The sequence below is a fragment of the Panthera tigris genome, chromosome B4 (assembly GCF_018350195.1).
Source record: "Panthera tigris isolate Pti1 chromosome B4, P.tigris_Pti1_mat1.1, whole genome shotgun sequence".
Classification (NCBI taxonomy): domain Eukaryota; kingdom Metazoa; phylum Chordata; class Mammalia; order Carnivora; family Felidae; genus Panthera; species Panthera tigris.
The window spans coordinates 20,953,467-20,977,360 of NC_056666.1; the positions used below are offsets into that span (position 1 = coordinate 20,953,467).

General features: G+C 44.7%; 1 protein-coding gene across 3 annotated transcripts in view; it reads right to left on the reverse strand.

Annotated features, from left to right (window-relative positions):
- Positions 1 to 23,894, reverse strand: part of PIP4K2A (phosphatidylinositol-5-phosphate 4-kinase type 2 alpha) — a 186,131-nt gene that overhangs the window by 160,944 nt on the left and 1,293 nt on the right. The window lies entirely within an intron of this gene.

Here is a 23,894-nt window from a genome sequence, read left to right on the forward strand (position 1 = left end):
GTGATGAAAAGGACGGAAAAAGAAAAAGAAAGAGGATTTCGAGGCCATATGCTTGGGAAGCAAAAGAACAGAGCAGAGAGATTTGAGAAGGAAGTTAGTCTTTAGGAAGTCAGGTATCAACAGGTTTCCACTAGCTCGTCTGGGTAGCGGTGGGTCACGTATACACGACCCGGAGACGAACTGACACAGAGCAGCCCAGTGCTGGCCAGGGAGACGTGATTCTAGTCCCATCTGAAGACGATCTCTTTCTCGATGCCTGTTTTCTCATGAATAAGATGAAGGAAGAGGGGGGGTGGGGGGTGGGGATCACAAGTAGCATCTGGTTCTAAGCAGATTTTCTGATTTTTTTTGGAAACAGAATCTAAGAAATGAAGAGAACCTGATGAAAAGGTGCAAATCCGGAGTCACTCCATCACATACATACTGCGTGGAGAATCTCCTAAGGGATGTGTACGCGGGGGGGAGGGTGGGAGGAGTAAGCAAGACGATCTGCTGGGTTTGGGGAGAAACTCTCAGAATGTCCATTTATGGTCATTTTTTAATCTTCTTTTAAAAACATTTTTTTTTAATGTTTATTGTTGAGAGAGACAGAGTGCGAGCGGGGGAGGGATAGAGAGAGAGGGAGACACAGAATCTGAAGCAGGTTGCAGGCTCTGAGCTGTCGGCACGGAGCCCGACACGGGGCTCGGACTCACGGACCTCGAGGTCATAAACTGAGCCGAAGTCAGGTGCTTAACCAACTGGGTAACCCAGGTGCCTCTATTTTTTATCTTTGATGGAAAAGAAATGCCTCTTACATCAACACCGGCGCCCTCGTTTGGATTCACATGCAAGATGGTCCCCATCATCTGCGCAGTTTATTTATGGTAGGATGTCATCTATGTGGTAGAAAAAACACAACTGGGGTGCCTGGGTGGCTCAGTCCGGCAAGCATCCAACTCTTGGTTTTGGTTCAGGTCATGATCTCACGGTTTGTGAGTTTGAGCCCCGCACCGGACTCCATGCTGACAGTGCAGAGCCTGCTTGGGATTCTCTCTTTCTCCCTCTCTCTCTGCCCCTCCCCTGCTCGTGCTCTCTCTCGAAATAAATAAATAAAACTTAAAAAACACACACACGCAAACTTTAAGTAATGAGGTGGGAGTGACCACAAAAATATTTTATACCATCCAGAGCTGTTCTAGTTTTCTCATGGCAAAATACATAAAAGAATTGTCTTGGGGCGCCCGGGTGGCTCAGTCGGTTAAGCGTCCGACTTCGGCTCAGGTCATGATCTCACGGTCCGTGGGTTCGAGCCCTGCGTTGGGCTCTGTGCTGACAGCTCAGAGCCTGGAGCCTGTTTCAGATTCTGTGTCTCCTTCTCTCTGTGACCCTCCCCTGTTCATGCTCTGTCTCTCTCTGTCTCAAAAATAAATACACGTTAAAAAAGAAAAAAAATTTAAGAATTGTCTTAAGGATGATTAACATATTCTTCTTTTATGTAAATACAACCTGTTCTAAATTTACTGACCTACTCCATGATCACAAGTAGCCGTCACTAATATGCTACCTGGAGGATATTTTTATTTTTTTTATTTTTATTTTTTAATTTTTTTTAATGTTTATTTATTTTTGAGACAGAGAGAGAGACAGAGCATGAACAGGGGAGGGGCAGAGAGAGAGGGAGACACAGAATCTGAAATGGACTCCAGGCTCTGAGCTGTCAGCACAGAGCCCGACGCAGGGCTCGAACTCACAGACCGTGAGATCATGACCTGAGCCGAAGTCAGACGCTTAACCGACTGAGCCACCCAGGCGCCCCTTGGAGGATATTTTTAAATGAGCTTTTACTTAGTCCCTTCAAGGTAAAGATGAGGTTCTAAAAAGTTAAAGAAAATAACTGCTTCTTGGAAAGAAACTCGTATTACGGAGACGGCAATTTGAAAAGGGGTGCTTTTGTATTTACAGAGAACTTAGAAACAGTTTTCTAATCCATTTTAAAAATGTCAGTGAATGTAAAAAGTGTATTTCAACCCTCCACCATCATTATTAATATAAACTGAAATACATTTTTCGGGAATTTAATGAGATCAGGGAAAAAAGGAAATTCACCAAATTGTAACCAAATGTTCTGCATAACTGGTAGATGGTTTGAAAATGAAATTTGCTGGTTAATAAATATAGTCGTTAATGAACTTCAACTATTTATTTGGATCAACGTATCTCAGTGAGATAACTTTTTTTTTTTTTTTTTTTTTAGCTCTTATGAGTTTTCAAGCCAAATAACAAAATAAGTTGAATGTAGAACCACACTTGTCAAATCGCAGACTGGTCACAAAGATTTTTAAAAACAATGACACAGGACGCCTGGATGGCTCAGTCGGCTAAGCGCTTGGACTCATGGTTTCAACTCATGTCAAGATCTCACGGTTGGAGAGACTGAAGCCCGAGTGGGGCTCTACGTGGACAGCAGGGAGCCTGATAGGGATTCTCTGTCTCCCTCTCCCTCCTCCACTCTCGCAACTAACAAGAAAGAAACAAAGACAGAAATTCATCCGTATACTTTCATTTAAAAATACATGGGGGGCCTGGCTGGCTCAGCTGGGAGAGCGCATAACTCTTGATCTCAGGGTCATTAAAGCCCCATGTTGGGTGTAGAGATTATTTAATAAACTTTAAAAAAATAATAAAAATTGGGGCAACTGGATGGCTCGGTGAGTTAAGTGCCCAAATGTTGATCTGGGCTCAGGTTATGGTCTGACTGTTCGTGGGATCGAGCCCCCCCCACCCCCCAGCACTAACAGCGCAGAACCTGCTTGGGATTCTCTCTCTCCCCCTCTTTCTGCCCCTCCCCTGCTCACACTCTCTCTCAAGAGAAATAAGTAAACATTTCAAAAAATAATTAAAATTAAAAAAAAATTAAAACACGTAACAATAACGTTCTTAACAAGAGCAAGATTTTGGCTGTTAATACTCATTTTATCTTTAATGCATCTTTAAAACTTCTTTGTGTTCGGGCCACTTGGGTGGCTCAGTTGGTTAGGCATCTGACTCTTGGTTTCCGCTCAGGTCACGATCTCACGGTTCATGGATTTGAGCTCCACATAGGGCTCTGCGCTGACAGTGCAGAGCCTGCTTGGGATTCTCTCTCTCTCCCTCTCTCTCTCTGCCCCTCCCCCACTCACACAGTCTCTGTCTCTCTCAAAAATAAGGAAATAAACTTAAAAAAATTCGTTGTGTTCTAGGGGCACCTGGGTGGCTTGGTTAAGCACCCCAACTTCAGCTCAGGTCATGATCTCGTGGTTCATGAGTTCGAGCCCCACATCAGGCTCAGCACTGACAGTGCTTGGGATTTTTTCTCTCTCCCTCTCTCTCTGCCTCTCCACTGCTGGAGATCTGTCTCCCTCTCTCTTTCAAAATAAATATAAACTTTATATAAAATATTAAAAATATAAGAAATAAAATAAACTTTTAAAAAGTTCAAAAAAACCACTTGGATACCTATAAGAAAATTAGTGATAATCACTCCAGTTTATCTCTGTTTCTCCCATGCTCACCAAAAGTAACAACTTTCAGAATCATTTGTCACTTCACAGTTTCTCCCAAAACAATCAATAATGCTTTATAATCCAGGGACTTCCTGGGATGGCTACCCCCCCACACACCAAAAAAAAAAATCCTTTATATCAAGTAAATATATCTATTTCACAAACAGAAATATGCAATTATTTCTGCCTATCCAAATTCAATCTGTAAAAGATTTCTTCCCATCCACCATACCTAAGAGCACATCTTGTTTTCCTAATTGTAAATACCACATGTTCAACATTTAAAAAAAGTCAAACTATAGAAAGATGTAAGTAGAAAGTAAAAAAAAAAAAAAAAAAAAAAAAAAATCACCTATGATTCCCTCCCCTCCTCAGAGAGACCTGTAATGTTTTAAAACACAGGCTGTGTCCTCACTCAACCTATCACAGTCCTACACAGCGGTGACACTGAAGTCCATAAGCATGTGTAAGAGTTACAATGTATTTCAGTACACGGATGCATCATTTCATTTAACCCCAAACATATCACACTAATGGATATCTATATTCTTTCCAATTTGTTTATGATAAGAAAAGACCTGTGTTTTGGTTTTGGTTTGTAAGGAAACAGGATAAAAGGGTCTCTCCTCAGCTGGTATACCCAATGGTTGTAAGTAAACGTTTCTGGCACAACTCTTATTTTGGACTACTCCACACGCCATCAGAACAGCCTTTTCTTCCGGTAAATAACCAAGTAGAAATGAATTCTTAAATGGTCTCTTGTTCTGGAGGTTCAGAGATGGGAATAAATTTGTTCTGAAACAGTATTTGGCCACTCTGGTTAAGTGGAAAACAATCTGTACGGAAGCTTTCTTGAACTCTCGCAGAAATCTCTCACATAAGGAAACAAGTACTTTCTTAATAACAGAACATAAAAGATTTATATTCGTAATTCTAAAAAGCTCTTATTTTGAAATCGGTGAAAAATTGCAGTTAATTTATCAATATCGAAAAGTCATCCTGGCTATGTTCTCACTCAACACACTTTCCAAGACCATTCAGAATGGTCGTGACTTTTAGGGGCTCCTGGGGGGGCTCAGCCAGTTAGGCATCCGACTCTCGGTTTCAGCTCAGGTCATGATCTCAAGGTTCGTGGGTTCAAGTCCCACAATGGGCTCTGTGCTGACAGCTTGGAATCTGCATGGGATTCTCTCTCTTCTCTGCCCCTCCCCCCTCAAAATAAATAAACTTAAAAAAAATGGTCTGTGACTCTTAAAACATAAATTAAAGAGACTTTTTTAACAAAATGTAATATTTATGGCTTTTTGTGTCAGTTAATATTTTAAAATAATAATAGGATAGGAATAATTCTCTATTAAGTAATCATCTGAGTTAAATATACATTACCATCTTTTGATAAAAGGCCCTTAATTTTCTACTTAATTCAAGCTTTAAAAAATAAAAATCAATTAAGGTTCAATTTCAAAAGAAACGCATTATCCAGGGACTAATTTTAAAGCCCACATCCATCTGAAATAGTCCATAATTTAGGCCTTCTGAAAACTGGCAACCGTAGTTAACCGCTGTCACAATAAAACACATCCACACAGAGTGGGAATAACCGTTTATCTGGATGACTGTGGTTTATAAGCATGACCTTTCCTTTCCTTTCGCATTTGTCCCTTCAATTTTCTTCAGTGTTCTCAAGCACTCTTCCTCTTCAGCCAAAGAGAAATGTTACTTCCCATATTACGTAAAAGAGTTAAATATTAAAACAGGGAATTTTGGTATTTTTTAAAATATTTATTTATTTACGTAATCTTTACCCCCCCCCCCCCCCCCGCCAAGTGGGGCTCCAACTCACGACCCCAAGATCAAGAGTCACACGTGCTTCTGACTGAGCCAGCCAGGTGCCCCGGGAATTTTACTCTTTCATTATCTATTAAAACTCTTTTATTTTACTCTTTTACTGTTTATTAAACTACACAATATACTCCTTCACTTCTGTCCAAAGGAAAACTTACATGGCTTTCTCCTTTCGGAATACGAGTTAACTAAGGAAGGAGCCGGGCGCTCACAGCTACCTGGCCGAACATTCCGCCTCCCCTGCCTGGCCTTGCCAGGCTGCAGGGTGTTTGTGAAGTCAGCACAGGTGACTGACGTATTTACATCAGATAATGCTGAGCAGAGGGGACAGCACACAGAGCGGAGCTCCAAGCCAAGGACAGGACTACCAAGGGCTGAGAGCACTCAACCTTTAAAGAGCAAACACATATATTCTAATTACGGACTGCAGCGGAAGGAAGTGTAGCGGTCCTTCTGAATCATCCACTGGTCAGGTCTCATGTGAAGTGCTAAGACTGGGAAACCAACTACAAATTCCTGGTGTTCTATTTTAGGCGTGTTACCCGCCAGGAAATGCTAGAGGGTTGGGTATGGTAAAAGCTACGTAGAGTACGGCCAGTTGAAGTTGAGTCAAACATAAACAGAGGACACTGGCCCGCTTCTGGGATCCAAGTACTCTGCCTGAAAAGTTACCAGCTTCCAACTGACCACGACTTGTCCTACTCTTATCTCCACCCCAACTTCCAGACCCCAGACTTGTAGGAAAGCATATAGTTGGTCTTGTGGTGTTTTTTTTTTTTTTAAAAAAAAAAAAAGAAAAAAAGGAAACGATGGGGTCGCCTGGGTGGCTCAGTCGGTTGAGCGTCCTACTCTTGATTTCGGTTCAGGTCACAATCTCATGGTTTATGAGTTCGGGCCCTGCATCCGGCTCTGCACGGAGCCTGCTTGGGATGCTCTCCCTGCCTCTCTCTCTCTCTCTCTCTCTCTGCCCCTCCCCAACGCAGGTGCATACATGCAAGCATGCACTTGCTCTCTCTCAATGTAAATAAACATTAAAAAAAAAAAAAAGGGAAATTACAAAGCCTTCTGTTTCGGAGACCCTGAGGATTCTAAACTTGAATGAAGAACGAAATTGTGATCGGTGGGTCACTGACCACAGCTCTCCTTAGAGGACAGACAGACGGACAGCATGGCGGCTGGTCTTCCAACCCCACGCTGCACGTATGTTGAACTACCTAATATGCCTCTAAACGAGGCTGTAAGCGGGTTAAAAGCATCCTTTAAAAATATATATTTATATAAACAGCCCTCTGTGAGAGCAATTTGGCAACATGTACTGGGAGGGGAGCCTTGACATACTCATATCCTCTGACCAAATAATTCCTCAAAAGGCAAGTCTGTTCTAAGGAAGCTATCCAAAAAAGGAAAAAGGTTTATATGGGGAGATGTTGACTGCAGCATTATTTATGGAAGCCAAAAAAAAATGGAACGAATGTATAGACTATTAAAACTTCATTAGACTATTAGGCAGTCATTAAAAATTACCATTGCGAGGAATACATAACGATATGACGAAGTAGATGGACAGTATAATCTCAATGAGATTTTAAAAAAGGATTGAAGGGCCGCCTGGGTGGCTCAGTCGGTTAAGCGTCCGACTTCGGCTCAGGCCACGATCTCCCGGTCTGTGAATTCGAGCCCCGCGTCAGCTGACAGCTCAGAGCCTGGAGCCTGTTTCAGATTCTGTGTCTCCCTCTGTCTCTACCCCTCCCCCATTCATGCTCTGTCTCTCTCTGTCTCAAAAATAAATAAATATTTTTTTTAAAAAGTAATTAAAATAAATAAATAAATAAACAAACAAATAAATAAATAAAAAAGGATGGAAAACTACACATGGAAACATTGACACGGATTGCCTCTGGACATTCTTTAATGTTTGTTTATTTTTTGAGAGAGACAGTGCAAGCGGGGGAGCGTCAGAGAGAGAGGGAGACACAGGATGCAAAGCGGTCTCCAGCTCTGAGCTGTCAGCACCGAGCCTGACGCGGGCCTCGAACCCACGGACGGCGAGATCATGACCTGAGCCGAAGGCGGACGCTGAACCGTCTGGGCCACCCAGGCGCCCCTAACCTATTTTTTTCTTTTAAACTTAAACCTGTCCCTGTCCTCCTACTCTGGCTCAACGTGCCAAAAAAAAAAAAAAAAAAAGTAAGTGCCTTATGGGTTTATCGTAATTGTTTCTGAACAGTTCTTTCTATGCCAAAGCATTTGAACTTTTCATCTGTGTGCAGACAGAATCCAATTTGTGAATGGGTTGCGTTCCAGACATTCATTTTTCAGTTGGCTATTTGTTTCTATGAGGAAACACGTTCCAAGTCCTAATGTTATCGTAAAAGCCTGGTTCTGTGAGGGAGGGGTCAGTTGAAAAGAAAGTTTCCTCTCGGGATTGTGGGCCCAGAAGACAGCTGCAGCAAATTTTCCAGAACGTAAAGTTGGTCAGTAGCACATTGAGACAGGTAATCTGGGACCATGGAAACTTGAGGAGTCAGGGCAGACCTGGCGAAAGATACGTGAACACAAGAGGCACCTGAGCAGAGGACAGTGGGACAGCAGCGTGGGCAGGCGGGAAGGGGATTACTAAGAAAATTCAAGAGGACCACAAAGAAATTAAGTTTAGGGGCACCTGGGTGGCTCAGCGTCCGACTCTTGCTGGTTTAGGCTCAGGTCATGATCTCTCGGTTCGGGAGATCGAGGCCCTGCATCAGGCTCTGCGGTGGCAGCACGGAGCCTGCTTGGGGTTCTCTCTCCCTCGCTCTCTGCCCCTCCCACATCTCTCTCAAAATTAATAAATAAACTTAAAAAAAAAAAAAAGAAAGAAATTAAGTCTCCGGTAGTTTAGATGGGTCTCCAAACTTTTAAGACTACGGATGACTCAGTCGGTAACGCTTCCATCGCCGTTGTAGCTGGTTATCCCTGGCAGCGAAGAGAACAATAACAAGGACCGCGTGTTGTGTGGGCAGAGGGGGATTCCAGCCTGGGTATACAGCTATGGGACAAAAATTGTAAATACACACGTTTCTGTCACAGTGTGATCGGTATTCTGAAAAACTAAGTTCTGTGTACACACGGAAAACCACTGAAAACCTATGGAATTCTATCACCAGAACACTTAACAAATAAAATGTTAAAAATACACACTTGGGTCTCTAAAACTGTTTGATTCCAATTGTATACAGAATGGACTTTATCTTTTAAAGACATACGACTGTGGGGGTGCCTGGGTGGCTCGGTCGGTTAAGCGTCCCACGTCGGCTCAGGTCATGGTCTCACGGTTTGTGGGTTCGAGCCCCGCGTCGGGCTCGCTGCTGTCAATGTGCCTCCTGCTTCGGATCCCCTGTCCCCCTCTCTCTCTGCCCCTCCCCCATGCTCTCCCTCCCTCTCTCTCAAAAATAAATAAACTTGGATAAATGAATGACTACATAATAAAAATACAATTGTGAAGATCACCCCGTGGAAAGAATGTGAGAACCGACTGGGCTCGCAAGGTACAAAGATTAGGACAAAACGCAGAAAGGTTGGGGAGAACCACAAAATTACTACTTCTAAGACTGAGCACCTGCTGAGTCCAGAGGAAGAAGCGGGGATGAGTAAGGGGCGCAGTCCTGCTGTCCTACCGGGGCTGCGGCCCCTGGCTGTTTGTTAGTGTCCGTTGCATCCGCTGCCCTCAGCGGGGACACGCTCACGGAAAGCTGCGTATGCACCAATGTCCACGGCGTGTGCCATCACTCCCTATTTACCAATCGTGGGTCAACTAATTTGCACTATAGAAACACGCGCGCAGCAGAAAAGACGGCATAACGACCCATTTCCTGAAGCAGGTTCGAATCGGTATGGGAACTTCATAAATCCCCTTTTCTTCTGTCCAGCCTGAGCAGCACCTGAAAGAAAGCTTCCTCGAGGCCACCAACACTCACGAACCGGACGTGAGGAATTTTGGACGCGTGAGCGGAGAAAAGCGGGGCAAAGCAGGGCAGCCGCTGGCACCCAGGGCACCTCTGTGCACATCGAAAAAGGAGCTTCCTCTGTTGCAGGCAAGTTACGGAGAGGGTGCCTGTTTCTGGCCAAGGCAGCCCCTCTCCGGGGTGCCCAGGTGGCGGTACTGGTTCCAGCCCACACCTGCCCCTGGCACCCGGGCTCCCTCCGGCAGGCTGTGTGGGCATGGTCACGTGCCATGCCACAGAGGCCGTCCGGGGGGATGTCGTCCAGAACACCTTCCTCAAAGTGCCGGCTGAGGAAACACAAACGAAGCATGCTTATTGCAACTCCAGATAACGCTACGCTCTGAAATGCTAGGCTGTCTGGCACCTACGATTCTAATCCCAGATAATCAAGCCTAAAGAAATTAATGCAAACAGAAGTAATGCCGCTAGAAATACGTACGGAAGAATGCAACGTGAATGAGACCATAAAAATAGAAGACGGGAAGAGTAATAGAACCCCCCCCCCCAAAAGGCTCAGCAGTTCCCTGAAAATGACGCAGGCCTTTTGTACATACCTTTCACTCTGCCAACAACCTGTTGTCGCTGGTCTCTACACCAGGCTAATGACAATTCACTCTTCGAGATCCAACTCAAATAGGACTACCTGTCCCCCGGGGCGGTTTATCAATCTTTTGTTGTCTGTGCACACAACCTGGGGGGAGGGGGGCTACCCAGGAGGATTCCGAGGCTTGAGGACTGTCTCCGGCCGCTCCATTCAAGTGCCATGGGCAGCCTGGCTCCCCGTGGTGACAGCTGGCTGGACCTGATGGCCACCGACTCCCTTTCTGCCCCTCCTCCTTTCTATCACTCTTGAGAAATCCGAAGTTAGGATGCAGAGTGGCTAATTGCCATCTTAAAGGACCTGGATCTGGGGACAAATAAGTTTAGAAGCTGTGTGGGGCCGACTTCCATAAAGCAGCCGAGAAACGACAACATTCTCAGGGAAAAGGTTCGCAGAAAGTGACGCCAAGATCAGACAGACAGTGGGAAAGGAGCTACTTTGGGTCTTAGCCTATGTGAGGCTCAGTTAAGGGTCCTGCCCTTCTGCTCCACGAGTGACCCAGTAACCCCATTTTTCCTTCAGCTCATCAGACTTTCTTGACTGTCATTTACAACCAAATGAACCTTCTGTTAATATACCATTTTACCACCTTGTTTACATCTTCCCTGTAGGAGTGTAAACTCTCTAGGGGCGTCTGGGTGGCTCAGTCGGTTGAGCATCCAACTTCAGCTCACGCCATGATCTCACGGTTTGTGGGTTCAAGCCCCCCATCGGGCTCTGTGCTGACGGCTCAGAGCCTGGAGCCTGCTTCAGATTCTGTGTCTCCCTCTCTCTGCCCCACCCCCACTCATTCTCATTTTCTCTCTCTCTGTCTCTCTCAAAAATAAATAAACATTAAAAAAAAAAATTTTAAAAACCCCACAATTCAGGATTCTGTTCAGATTGGGGACATCAAATGCTGAGTTATCCATCAAATGCTGGATTGATCTATAAATTGAAACATCTGTGAAAAGTTCAAAATTAGAAATATAATCATTTCTACATATTAGTTACATAAGCACTGTTAATACAGACTCTTGTTGGCTAATCGCCCAAAAGGTAACAATAATAGACCAAGAATGGTAAGAAAACTATTTAGGCAACCAAGCCAGAAACCCCAGAGCTGTCCTCTACTCCCTCCTACCCAATCCAGTTGATTTTACTTCCAAAACATCCCTCAGGCACACCCTTTGTCTTTACTGCCACTCCCACAGGACCGCAGTGTCCCCCTGGGAGTCTCTCCTCCCGTGGCATGGAGTCTCTGACTGAAGGATCCTGCCCCAGGACCATGGCAGGCTCTGACCTGTCCCTTAATGCCTGCCATTCCCCTCAATCGAGAAACTCTGCTGCTTGATCTCTATTTCCGCTAGTGGAGTAGAACGGGGTTTTGGAGATCAACACTGCTGCTGGCAACGACTAAACATCCAGGAAGACAGTGTGTTTTAAACATGATCTTAAAGACACCAAAGCACCGAGGAGGCAAGAGTTAGCTTGCCAAAGTCTAAGGAAGAGCAGTCAGCTTAGTCCCAGAAGCCATTTTGGCCCTCAGGGCTCTGATGGTCTCCAGGGTTGAGATAAACCGAAGTCAGAGCCTAGAGCCCATCCAAGGAGGGGTGGGCGTGGGGATCTAAACCCTTTCTGCTTGAGGCTAGAATCCAAAAGGGTTGCACCCTCAGGGTAAGTACACATCAAAAACAAACCCATTTCACTCCCCCCAGGGGAATGCAGCCCAAATTTGTATCACCGTGACATTCAGAAAATTCCAAGCTGTGTTAGTTCAAAATGGCCTTGATTTATAGCACCCCTGGCCACCCCTTTTGCCACGTGGCAAAGACAAGCAATCCTCTCTAAAGGGACACACTTTCACCCTGAGACTCAAAGAATTCCCCCCCAAGTAATTGTCCGAGGAAAATGAGCAGCTCATAGCCAAAAATAACCAAGCAAATATGGGAAGGACCCACCATGAATAAGAACCAGCAGAAATACAACACAGTGGAATAATACCCACAAAGATTCGGGATATTGGGATTAGCACTATTTTTCCATCAGTTAAAGAATCTCACATTTAATTTATGGCACGCTTCTGAATACTAGAATTTTTAGAGGCATACCTGAAGTCATTAAAAGACCCAAACTACAGGGAATAAACCGGAAAGAACACTGCGGTGCACTCTTCTCTACGATAGCACCTCAGATTGTTCGGGAACGCATTCAGTCTTCACACAATTCTCTTGGTGGCCCTTCAACACCGTGACATTCTACGAAAGAAGTGCTTTACTGGCTGCACCGTCTCTGCTCTGTGCTCAAGGCAAAGCTCTTGCACGCCGCTGTAAACAAAGCTCGTTCTCTGGCCTCGGCTTGGGCTCACCCCATACCTCTCATCGCCGACTTGCACCAAGTTCCCCGGCTCTCACTGCCCAACCCGCTCAGCAAAATGCTGTAAATACCGTGCTCGATCATAGCAAACATGAGTTTTACGTGTGGATGAAAGTTGAACGTGAAGAGGCTCACAGAATACCAGCGGAGCACTCCTGGCCTACAGTTTACAGAATCCAGCTCCATCCAGTCATTTCAGTAGGTATTTACTGGGCGCCCACTGCAAACAGGCGCTGTTCTAGGTCCGGGGATCGAGTAAATTAGGCAGCCTCGTCTGCCGTGGAATTGAACATCTTAGTTGGGGGGAAATAAGTAATGAACATGTAAACAACTCAGTTTCCGATGGTGTGAGGTGTCTCAGAGAAAAGAGTAACATGAGTGGAGGAAGTTGGAGGGGCCATCCAAGAAGACAGCCCTTTAGCTGGGAGACTAAAACGACAGCCATTCAAAGACTTGAAGGAAGAACATTCCAAAGAGGAAAGTAAATGCGGAAGGTCTGCGGCTGCCCCGAGTTTGGCTTGTTTAAGGAACAGAAAAAGCCCAGCGTGGCCGGAACAAGCAAGTCGTGGAGACAGCAGGAAGGGGTGAGACAAAGAAAGAAGCAGGGGCCGGGCCAGGAAGACCTTGCAAACCACAGAGGAGAGTCTGGGGTTTACTCACGATGCAACACGAAGCTTCTGGAAGGTTCTCACTGAAGAAGTGGAGTGACAGGATATCATTTACGTTTCAGAGAGATCGCTCTGCTACCAGTATAGAGGATTTGAAGTGAAACAGGGCAAGGGTGAAATCAGGCGGGCCTGCAGTGTTTCGGCAGAGAGGGAATTTATATGCAAAGAGAGAAATACGCAGGACTTGGAAATGGTAGTGGTGAGAACACGAGAAGAATCAAGGTCGGCACCAAGGTTTTTTTTGGCTTGAACAGCCGGGGAGATGGTGGTCCGTTCACGGATGGGGGGAGAAAGTGGCCTGGGGCAGGCAGCAGCAGGGGAGGAGGAGAAGAGCCCTGTGTGGGTCACTTCTGAGATGCCTGCTTGGCATTCGAGGGAAGGTATCTGGTAGGAAACTGAATATGGAACCCAGCAGGGGACTCAGAGCTGAAGATAAAAACTTCTTAGTCATCAGCATGAAATGCCACAAGACTAAATAAGATCGTGTAGATAAAATGTGCCTAGTTAGAGAAGACCCTGGAAAGAGTCCTGGGACCTTCCAGCTTTCAGAGATTGGGTAAAGGAGGAGGAAGCTGGTCAGGTACCTAAGGAGGGTAGCGGGTGAGGCCGAAGGAAAGCAGGAAAAGACACGAGAAGGGGTCCTGGGGATCTGAAACCAGGAGCATCGCTGGTGCTGGTTCCTTGCAGTGGGGAAGATGAAATGAAACCGAGGCTACAGCAGGTTCGAGAGAGAATGGCAGGGGAGGGAGGCAGCAGCGACAGACAGATTACAGGAGGCAGGAGCAGGAGACAAGGCCGCGCAACTGCTAGAAAAAGGAACAGAGAAACAGAGTGGACACCAACGTGATGATGTGACGTCCCGCTCAGGAGCTACTGCCCACGTGTGGCTGTGGGGCACTCGGTAAGAGAAACTGAACGTTCCAGATTTTATTTTAATTCAATGCAATTGAATTAGTCATGTGTGACTAGTGGCTTCCAACCTGGACAGTGCGGCCCTCCAGCATGTCTCTGGCCTAATGGCATTCAGCTGTCCAAAAGTTAGCAGACTGCATGGTGGGAAGAATGGAAGTCAGTGGGCTTCTATGGGGCCAATGTCTTCTTTAAAACAAAAAAAAAAATTTTTTTTTTTTTACATTTTTATTCATTTTTGAGAGACAGAGAATGAGCGGAGGAAGGGCAGAGAGAGAGAGTACACAGGATCCGAGGCAGGCTCCAGGCTCTGAGCTGTCGGCACAGAGCCGGACATGGGGCTGGAACCCACAAACCGAGAGATCAGGACCTGAGCCAAAGTCGGACGCTTAACTGACTGAGCTACCCAGGCGCCCCTGGGCCAATGTCTTCCAAAGCATTAAAGGTTACCAGCTGGAAGAGGGTAAAGGGAGAAGACGCTAGAGGGAAAGTTAGGGAGAGAGAAAAGGTAAGAAACAGTTTCAAAGAGCATACAGTACGCTTTACAGTACATTTTACAGTGGCCCCCATCAGCACTGTTGTCGAGTTTTTCAGTGGCAAACATCAGCTACTGAGCCCTTTAAAATCTGACCTGCAACCACCTTTTCTACCATTTGCTAAACATTCCCTATCATTTACCTGTGTGGTTTTCAAGCTTCTTGGTTGTAGAATCGTTTCCCCCTGTACGTTATCTGCCCTTACACATACACAGTACGTATTCGGTGCCTCCAATCAAAAATGTTTTGAAAGGTGATGATGAGGGGCGCCTGGGTGGCTCAGTCAGTTGAGAGTCCAGCTTTTGATTTCGGCTCAGCTCATGAGCTCACAGTTCGTGGGATCGAGCCCCGCGTCGGGCTCTGCGCTGACAACACAGGGTGTGCTTGGGATTCTCTCTCTCCTTCTCTCTCTCAAAATAAATAAACTTAAAACAAAAAAGATGATGATGAGGGGGCAATGGATGGCTCAGTCGGTAAAGCACGCAACTCTTAATCTCAGGGCTGTGAGTTCAAGCCCCATGCTGGGCGTGGAGACTATTAAAAAAAAAATCACATAAAAGACGATGATGACAAAAACAAGCTGTTCTGGAGGAAGCTGCCGTAGCGGCTAAATCCCCCCCACCAGCTCGGCCCCTCCCACTAGCGCTGGAGGCACCTGCAAGGAACCCCAGGGTTTGAAACCAAAGACTTACCCTAGCCAGAGCTTCTCAAACTGTCATGCGCTCACAAACCACCTGTCTTGTTGCAACGCACATCCCGCCCCAGAAGGTCTGCAAAGAAACCCACAACTCTGCGTTTCTGACAGGCTCCTGGGTGATGGCTGATGCCGCCATTCTGTACGTCACACTTCCGTGAGTGGCAAGGCCCGGGGCCACAGTCATACCAGACCACTCACCGTTCTCCACACAGTCTGCTGACTTTTACCAGTTTGTTCCCTTGGCCACATACACCTTTCCCTGTCTTCTCCAGCAGGAACATTCTACCCCATCTTCAAAGCCCTGCCCATGTCTGCGCCTCCTGAACTCTTGTCCGAGAGCCTTGGGCAGAAGTAATCATACTCCAGTCCCTGCCCCCATCTCCTATCACTTGCCCTCTTTCTCACACTGCTCCAGCCACACAGGCTTCCCTGCGGTTTCCTAAACATGCCCCGCCAGCACCAGCCTCAGGGCCTTTGCACAAGCTGTTCCTGCTACCTAAAATGCCCTTCCCCCAGATATCCTCATATCCAACCCCTTCACCTCCTTCATCCCTTCACTCAAATGTCTCCTTCATGAGGTTTATATTCTGACCACCCATGTAATTTCCTCCCCCCCCCCAGCATTCTTGATACTCTATTATTTATACGTACGTCTATGTATATGTCTGTTTCCCCTGAAGCTGTGAGCAATTCAAAGGTAGGGTCCACACCATATTCCTTTTGCATCCGAAGAGTCTTGCACAGTGTCTCTTACATTAGGAAAGAAAGAAAAGAAAGAAAAAGAAAGAAAGAAAGAAAGAAAGAAAGAAAGAAAGAAAGAAAGAAAGAAAGAAAGAAAACCAATAGCGGACCATAATGTACAACTAATGGATCTGAATGAAAACTGTCACACCTCAAACAACCTGGTGGGTGGTGGCAGCATTAAAGATACAAGAAAGAACATTATAACAAAAAAGAGACAGAAATTAAAGGGCACAAAGAGAATTCTAAAAGGGTTAATTTACAACTCAGAGATGCACAAGGACTTTTTATCTACGAGTGAGGTTAGGGTAAAAATGAACTGAACGTGCACTCTAAAAACCGCTCATGTTCTACCACTTAAAATATTTTTTAAGACATACTAATGACTCGTAACATCTATTAGGAGCCTATCACGTACCAGCAACTCTCTAGCCATCTTACAAGCACCAACTCATTTGATCCATACAACACACCTCTGTGGTAGGTACTAGGTCTACCTCTTTTTCTAAGGAAGGAACTGAGAGAGAGCTCAAATACTCTGTCAAAGTCACATAGCCAACCAGGGGGCGCGGGAGCCTGAGTTCTTAACCACAGCAGACAGGTGAAAAACCATGAAGACTTACTTGGAATGTAAAGGCTTCTCTTTAGGTAGGTTACTGTTTTCAAACTCCCTACAACATTACTCATTAATAAATTATATATATATATATATATATATATATATATATATAATATTCATATCATGAATGTATAATCATTCATACATATACAAAGGAAAAAACTGCTTTGAACACTTTTCCTCCATATCAACAGCTAATCTCTGTCAAAGTATAGCTTTTAAGACTAAGGAAAGGAAAGGAAAGGAAAGGAAAGGAAAGGAAAGGAAAGGGAAAGGAAAGGAAAGGAAAGGGAAAGGGAAAGGAAAGGAAAGGAAAGGAAAGGAAAGGAAAGGAAAGGAAAGGAAAGACTAAGGACATAAGTGAGTAATTCCCAGGGTAGCCCAGGCAAGCAGAGGTCAACGGCTGAGGGGACAGGTGTTTTGTTGTTGTTGTTGTTGTTGTTGTTGTTTTTTAATGTTTATTTATTTGGGGGGAGGGGCAGAACGAGAGGAGAGAGAGAGAATCCCAAGTGGGCTCTGGGCTGCAAGCACACAGCCCAACACAGGGCTGTGAGACCATGATCTGAGCCAAAATCAAGAGTCTGACACTCAACCGGCTGAGCTCCCCAGGCACTGCTGAGGGTACAGGTTTGAATCACGGCACCTACTAGCCCTGTGTGCCCAGCCGCGATTAATTTCATCTCTGCACATTCCTACTATGGGTTATTCTTCCTGGCTGCTGCGTGCTCCTCCCCATCTCCCACCCCACACCATTCCCGCCTGATTCTTTCAACAGTCCTCAGTCGGGCTCCACAACTCCCAGGTGGTCCACGGACAGAATTCAGGGGATCCCTGAACTTGGTAGGATGTACCCTCCGTATTTTCATTTATTCACCCAAAAGCATTACTGTAAGAAGGGGTCCGTACGTAGCCTTCACCGGACTGCCACAGGGCTGTGTGGCACAAAAAGGGAAATGTGGATATAAGCAGATACAGGGAAAATGAGCTAGGAGGTATTTTTAACGTTTCAGTCAAGGTAAAAATCTGGGTAGGCCGGCAGAGGTGAGAATGGAAAGTGACGGAGTTGAGGAAAATACCTGGGCATCCCTAAATAAAATGGTATCTCCCACCTTCCTTCTTTTTTTTTTTTTTTTTTTTAACGTTTCTTTATTTTTGAGACAGAGAGAGACAGAGCATGAACGGGGGAGGGTCACAGAGAGAGGGAGACACAGAATCGGAAACAGGCTCCAGGCTCTGAGCTGTCAGCACAGAGCCCGACGCGGGGCTCGAACCCACGGACCGTGAGATCATGACCTGAGCCGAAGTCGGACGCTTAACCGACCGAGCCACCCAGGCGTCCCCTCCCACCTTCCTTCTACTTCTAACCTTCCCCAAAGACGGGCTGCCTCTCCTTCCGTGTATTCGTTCCTTAAATCTTTCAGCTTCCACACAAACAGATGCGTGTATGTGTGCATACCAATCAGCCACCGTCCCAGAAAGCACGTCCCTGAACACCATGATGTCTGAAGCGTTAATACGCGGGCCTTCCCGCTGGGTTATGTCTTGCTTCCTGTTTCTTCCTCCATCCTTCCCTCAAAGCCATGTGTTCCCCTCGGAGACCTACGTTACCCCCCTGGCTTCCACCACCAACTCGGCACGGACAATTCTCCATTCTCCATCCCAGCCCTCACCTTGCTCCTGAGCCGTGATCCCACCTTCCAACACCCCACCGGTGGACACTGTCACTACAATGCCCATTCACTGTCACCTGCAGTTCGACACTTCCTTTTAATGTATTTTTTATTTTTATTATTTTTTTTTAACATTTATTCATTTTTGAGACAGAGAGAGACAGAGCATGAACGGGGGAGGCGCCGAGAGAGAGGGAGACACAGAATTGGAAACAGGCTCCAGGCTCCGAGCTGTCAGCCCGGAGCCCGACGCGGGGCTCGAACTCCCGGACCGCGAGATCGTGACCTGAGCCGAAGTCGGCCGCTCAACCGACTGAGCCACCCAGGCGTCCCGTGTATTTTTTAAAAGTAGGCTCCATGCCCAACATGGGGCTTGACCTCACGACCCTGAGATTAAGAGTCTCACACTCCAGCTACCAACTGAGCCAGCCGGAAAATGTTTTACCCTTTTTTAGTACATAATTCCTTCTCCTAACTTTTCTAAGTCTACCATGGGGTCAAATCCTGACTATTTCTCTTTATTTTTAGCACTCTTCCTTCCGCCGGTCTTGCTGTTCAACGTGTCGCCCAAGGACCAGCAGCGTCATCATCATCTAAGAGCACGGTAAACACAGAGTCTTGGGACTTACTCCAGACCCGCTGAGTTGAAATCTGCGTGTTTAAAGCGTTCCCAAGTGATTCATACACACAGTAAATTTTGAGAATCACTTCTCTGGTGCTTATGAATATGCTACCAGCCTAACTGCATCTGAATTTGATCTTTTTTTTTTTTTTTTTTTTTTTGGTATCAATTATAACTCCCTATTATGGGTTAATTACAGTTCTAGACTTTCAATACATTATCTCACTTAACCCTCAGAATAACCCTGTGAGAGAATCGGCATCATCTCTATTTTAAGAATGAGTAAATCAAGGCCCAAGTGGATAAATCATCTGTTCAATGAGTCCACAACTGATGGAGGCAGGATGTGAACCTTATCTGTCTGACCACAAACCATTTTGCCCAATTGCACCAATTCCCTTAAATTCCCAAATTTGCATTTCAAAGGGTATGTTGGCCGAATTAATTGCTCTGTTTGACTGTATTTGCTGGTCAACTTCTGGCGGATTTTATTACAATTCCTGCTGGAAATCTTTCAAAAGGCAGCGCAGACGATCCTGGCTTAGAAAGAGAAATCATTGTCTTGTGACGGGCATCATTCTGAACACTCAAATTCAGTAAAAGTTATTTGGTAAAGGGAGAAGAAAATGTATTCTCTTCTCAGGATATAATCCCAAATTTTCGGGGGCTTAAAACGATTTCCCTAATAAGAAACGTTGTGTCTGCTTGGCATTCTTCTTTCCTCTAAGGGAAAGAGAAGATGGGGCACCTGGGTGGCTCCGTCGGTTAAGCACCTGACTCTTGATTTCGGCTCGGGTCACCACCTCTCGGAGCGTCAGTTCTCGGTTGGTGAGATGTGAAACCCGGCAATGGGCAATGTGCTGACAGTGCGGAGCCTGCTTGGGATTCTCTCTCTTGCTCTCTCTCTGCCCCTCCCCGGCTCACTCTCTCTCTCAAAATAAATAAATAGATACCTTAAAAACTGTACTGATGAAGGGAAGAAATAAAAACAGTGTGGGACTGGTTCTTGAATGAATGGTTATTTGGGTTCCATTCAGTACATTTCAGCTAACGTCTAGCTAATCACTATTTTAATTTAACCGCCTCATTATATCCTATTCAGTCAATATTTCACAGTCACTCATTTCATTTTGAAACCTGGTTTCCTTCTCTCATTTTTTTTTCCGTGCCCAAATATAAACCCACGAACCCCAAAGACACCACTATTTCTCTAATGTACTATTTACTTATTTCAAGTCCCAGACCTTGCTGACAATATAACAGAAGCTATGGATGCTGAACCCCGAAAACTACATACTGGCCCAAACTACCACTAGGACAGATCCCTGCCCGATCCTGCCTGTCCAGGCCCTCTCCATTCTTCTTCTTCTTCTTTTTTTTTTAATTTATTTTTGACACAGAGAAAGACAGAGCATGAGCAGGGGAGGGGCAGAGAGAGGGGGAGACACAGAATCTGAATCCGAAGCAGGCTCCAGGCTCTGAGCTGTCAGCACGGAACCGGACGCGGGACTCGAACTCACTGACAGCGAGATCATCACCAGAGCCGAAGGCGGACGCTCAACCGACTGAGCCACCCAGGCGCCCCCAGGCCCTCTCCATTCTTATGGGAACTGTCCCAATAGGCAAGAACTTCCATCTTTTCCTAACTGTTTAGCCCAGGGGGATGCCAAACGGGTCAGAATCCCTCCATGGGATTTTTAGAACTGAATCGGAAACAGAAAGTCCCTTTTGGGGGGGCGGGAATTACAAAATGCTAAATTCAGGAACCATCAGTTCCCAGTGCTGTGGAGGGAACCAGTCAGCTATGAGCAAGAATAAAGCCAAAACAGACAGAAAAGTCCCAACAGTACCCAAGCACCTGCTTCCAGTTATGGCTGAACTCAGTCCTATTCCTGTTCTCCTGGTTTGGTGGCCAATCCCTTCTTGCACTGTGACAGACCTCCAAAACCCTCCTAATTTTTAAAGTTTCTGGCTAAGCTCATTCACATTTCTATAGCTTGCAACAAAAAGGCTTTAGCGTTAGTTAATACGGACTCCTTCTAAATACTGTATTTGTTTTAAATAAGGTTTATGTCCTTTACGTTTCTTCTATACAGATGAATTCCTTTCGATACTTAATTAGGTTTTTAAATTCTCATTTCCAAAAGGCTCACATTGCACTCTTCGTAAAAATCTTTTAGAGTATCTCTCTTTAAAACAAGTCTTGGCTCATATCATTCTACATGTTCCACGCACTATTAAAATATAATTTTAAGAAGCTAACTGCCTGATCATTTTTAGTTTAATTCCAAATGTAACAAGACAAAACTGCCTTCTGAAGTGGTCTTTTCCTTTATGTATTCAATTATATTCCCTGCTTAAAATACTTAAAATAAAAATTGGCACTGATCCCTTCACTGCTGGGTATTTTAAGTTAGAAAGCGGTAACGTATCAAATTCACCACACAAAGTCAGGCTTATTCTTGTCATTGAGAATTACCACCACAACTGACTTGGAAATTTCCACCTTAATTTCAAGTTTTTACATTTCAATCAAATAGACTTTGACTTAACAGACCGCAATGCAGTCCAACTCCAATCAATCCAACAAACTCTCAGTTCACACCTCTCTTCCAATCACCCCAGATATCCTTCCCTCTGGTCACGGCCTTGAAAATTCCCTGAATGCAGCTGCATGTTCAAGGTTACAACGGTAACGCAACTTTAGTTCTGTACTGTTACTATTGCTAGTCTATGGATCCTGATATAATGCTCTGAACCAAGTAGATTGTAAAAACATTTGAATCTTGAAGTTAGAAAAATACTTAGAAATCATCCAGTCCAATCACCTTACTTCACAGATGCAAACATTGACGCAAAACTAGTTAGTTATATGCCCAAGGTCAGCAGAATTAGAGAAGGAATTAGAACACCTGTACAATGAGCATTTTACCATAGTATGTACAAGGTTCCCAAACCTCTTATAAGATGCCTACATGATAAAAATAAACATGATTTTTCTTTTTAGTACTGCAAATGTTAGTTATTTCTAAACATCCTTAAGAAAAATTCAGATGAAGTATAAAAGCACGAAATTGCTCGATTCATGACAAATCTTTTCCCATTAATTCTGGCCACGTTATATATATATATATATTTTTTTTAACGTTTTTTATTTATTTTTGAGACAGAGAGAGACAGAGCATGAACGGGGGAGGGGCAGAGAGAGAGGGAGACACAGAATCGGAAGCAGGCTCCAGGCTCCGAGCCATCAGCCCAGAGCCCGATGCGGGGCTCGAACTCACGGACCGCGAGATCGTGACCTGAGCTGAAGTTGGACGCTTAACCAACTGAGCCACCCAGGCGCCCCATCTGGCCACGTTATAAATGTAGGAGAATAATGTTAGAGGTGCCTGGCTGGTAGAGTACGTGACTCTTGATCTTGGGGTTGTGAGTTCGAGCCCCATGTTGGGTGTAGAGACTACTTAAACATAACATCTCAAAAAAATAAAAATAAATTAAAAAAGAGATGTAGGAGAGAGACTGTGATGTGAATTATCCACTCCTTTCCTGCTCTGCTTTCTCAAATGTCTCTATTCATATACAGCACTATGCTTGCTCCTTCTTAATAACGCTGACGAAGTTTATTCTCATTTTATACTGTACACTTTGGTCATATTTGGTCAAGTTCATATAAAAACGTTTATCTAGTATTAGACTTTGCCACCTAAAATGAAATCAACCAGAAATACATGACATCTTGGTACTTAGATTTCATAGTTACATACACTTCACTTTTTTTTTCAGAGATAATAAAGAAAATAGACATTTTGAAAAAGAAGGCTGTGAAACAGACCATTCTTATGCCGATTACGCCCTCAAAATAAAGATATTTGGACAAAAAAACTGAGTGGCATTCTTAGCCGTCTTTTGCGCAACGTCTGGTACTGTGTGCCTACTACAAAGTTGCTGAATGAAATAACATGGTTACGTTACATACTATAAAACTTGACTCCTCTGGACAACTAAGAGTTGCTACCTTTTCTTGAAAGCAAAAGAAAATAACACGAAGTGTACCATCCACAAATCATATGTCATTTTTGTAAGCCTTAGATAGCTTACAAATTTCCGATTAGCAAGAAACTCTAAACCCAATGTAGCAATTCATAAATATAAGGTAGCAACATAAGTGGTTACAATAAAATATGCACAACTGCAAGATTTTGTGAAGCAAGATGGAATTCGGACTAAATCCCAGAAAGCACACTCTTTTTTCGGCGGCATATTGTTGGCAGTCCTTTACTACATTTAAACCCTCAGACACAAACACTCTCTGACCCAAACACCAGAACTCCAAAGGAGATACAAGCACCAATAAATACAGAATAGCAATTTTTTTTTTTAAAAAAGCAACAAACAAAAAATAATTTAAAAAGCTTAATAGAATTAGGCATAACTCTAAATTGTAGATGCATCATACAGGAAAAATTCCATTTTATTTACTACGATAAACCTTAAGAGGAGAGTTCTTGGTGCATTCACATTTGCGGTTGGAAAAGCTCACGTTCCCAATCGCTAAAGAAGTTATCAGGAAGTGAAGATGAACTTCAGTGGATCAGACACTCATTTCTCAACTTTCTTAGGCACAATCACTTCATGCAAACACAATATATCCTGATACTGTTCCACGTTTTCCCCAGCTTGCCCTCGGCAAGAAAACTATAAATAGAATGCATGCTTCTAAGCCGTTTTAAACAACTTCATTAAACTGAGAGTGCTCTTAAAAAAAACAAAACAAAACAAAACAAAACAGCATGGTTTTCTGCCATTTCTATTACGCTCAAAAGGGCACACAGACATCCACAGAAATCAAAAGTACGGAGAGCAAGCTTACACTTTTGCTCACATGCTAACTGACTGCAGTGGGTAAGGTCATGGTCAGAATTCACAAGCTCACTTAAACTTTCATGGCTCGGCCAACAGCTCCGATCATGTTTCCTGATCCTAAGGAGATTAAAACTGCAGGAGTTTCTCGCAGAAAGATCAGCAGGAGGCTATTTCAGACCCTCAAACCGCAGTCCGCATAGCCCGCAGCGGCTCATCTTCCACCGCCTCTGGCTGTGTGTTAAGCTAACCTTTCGGAGCATT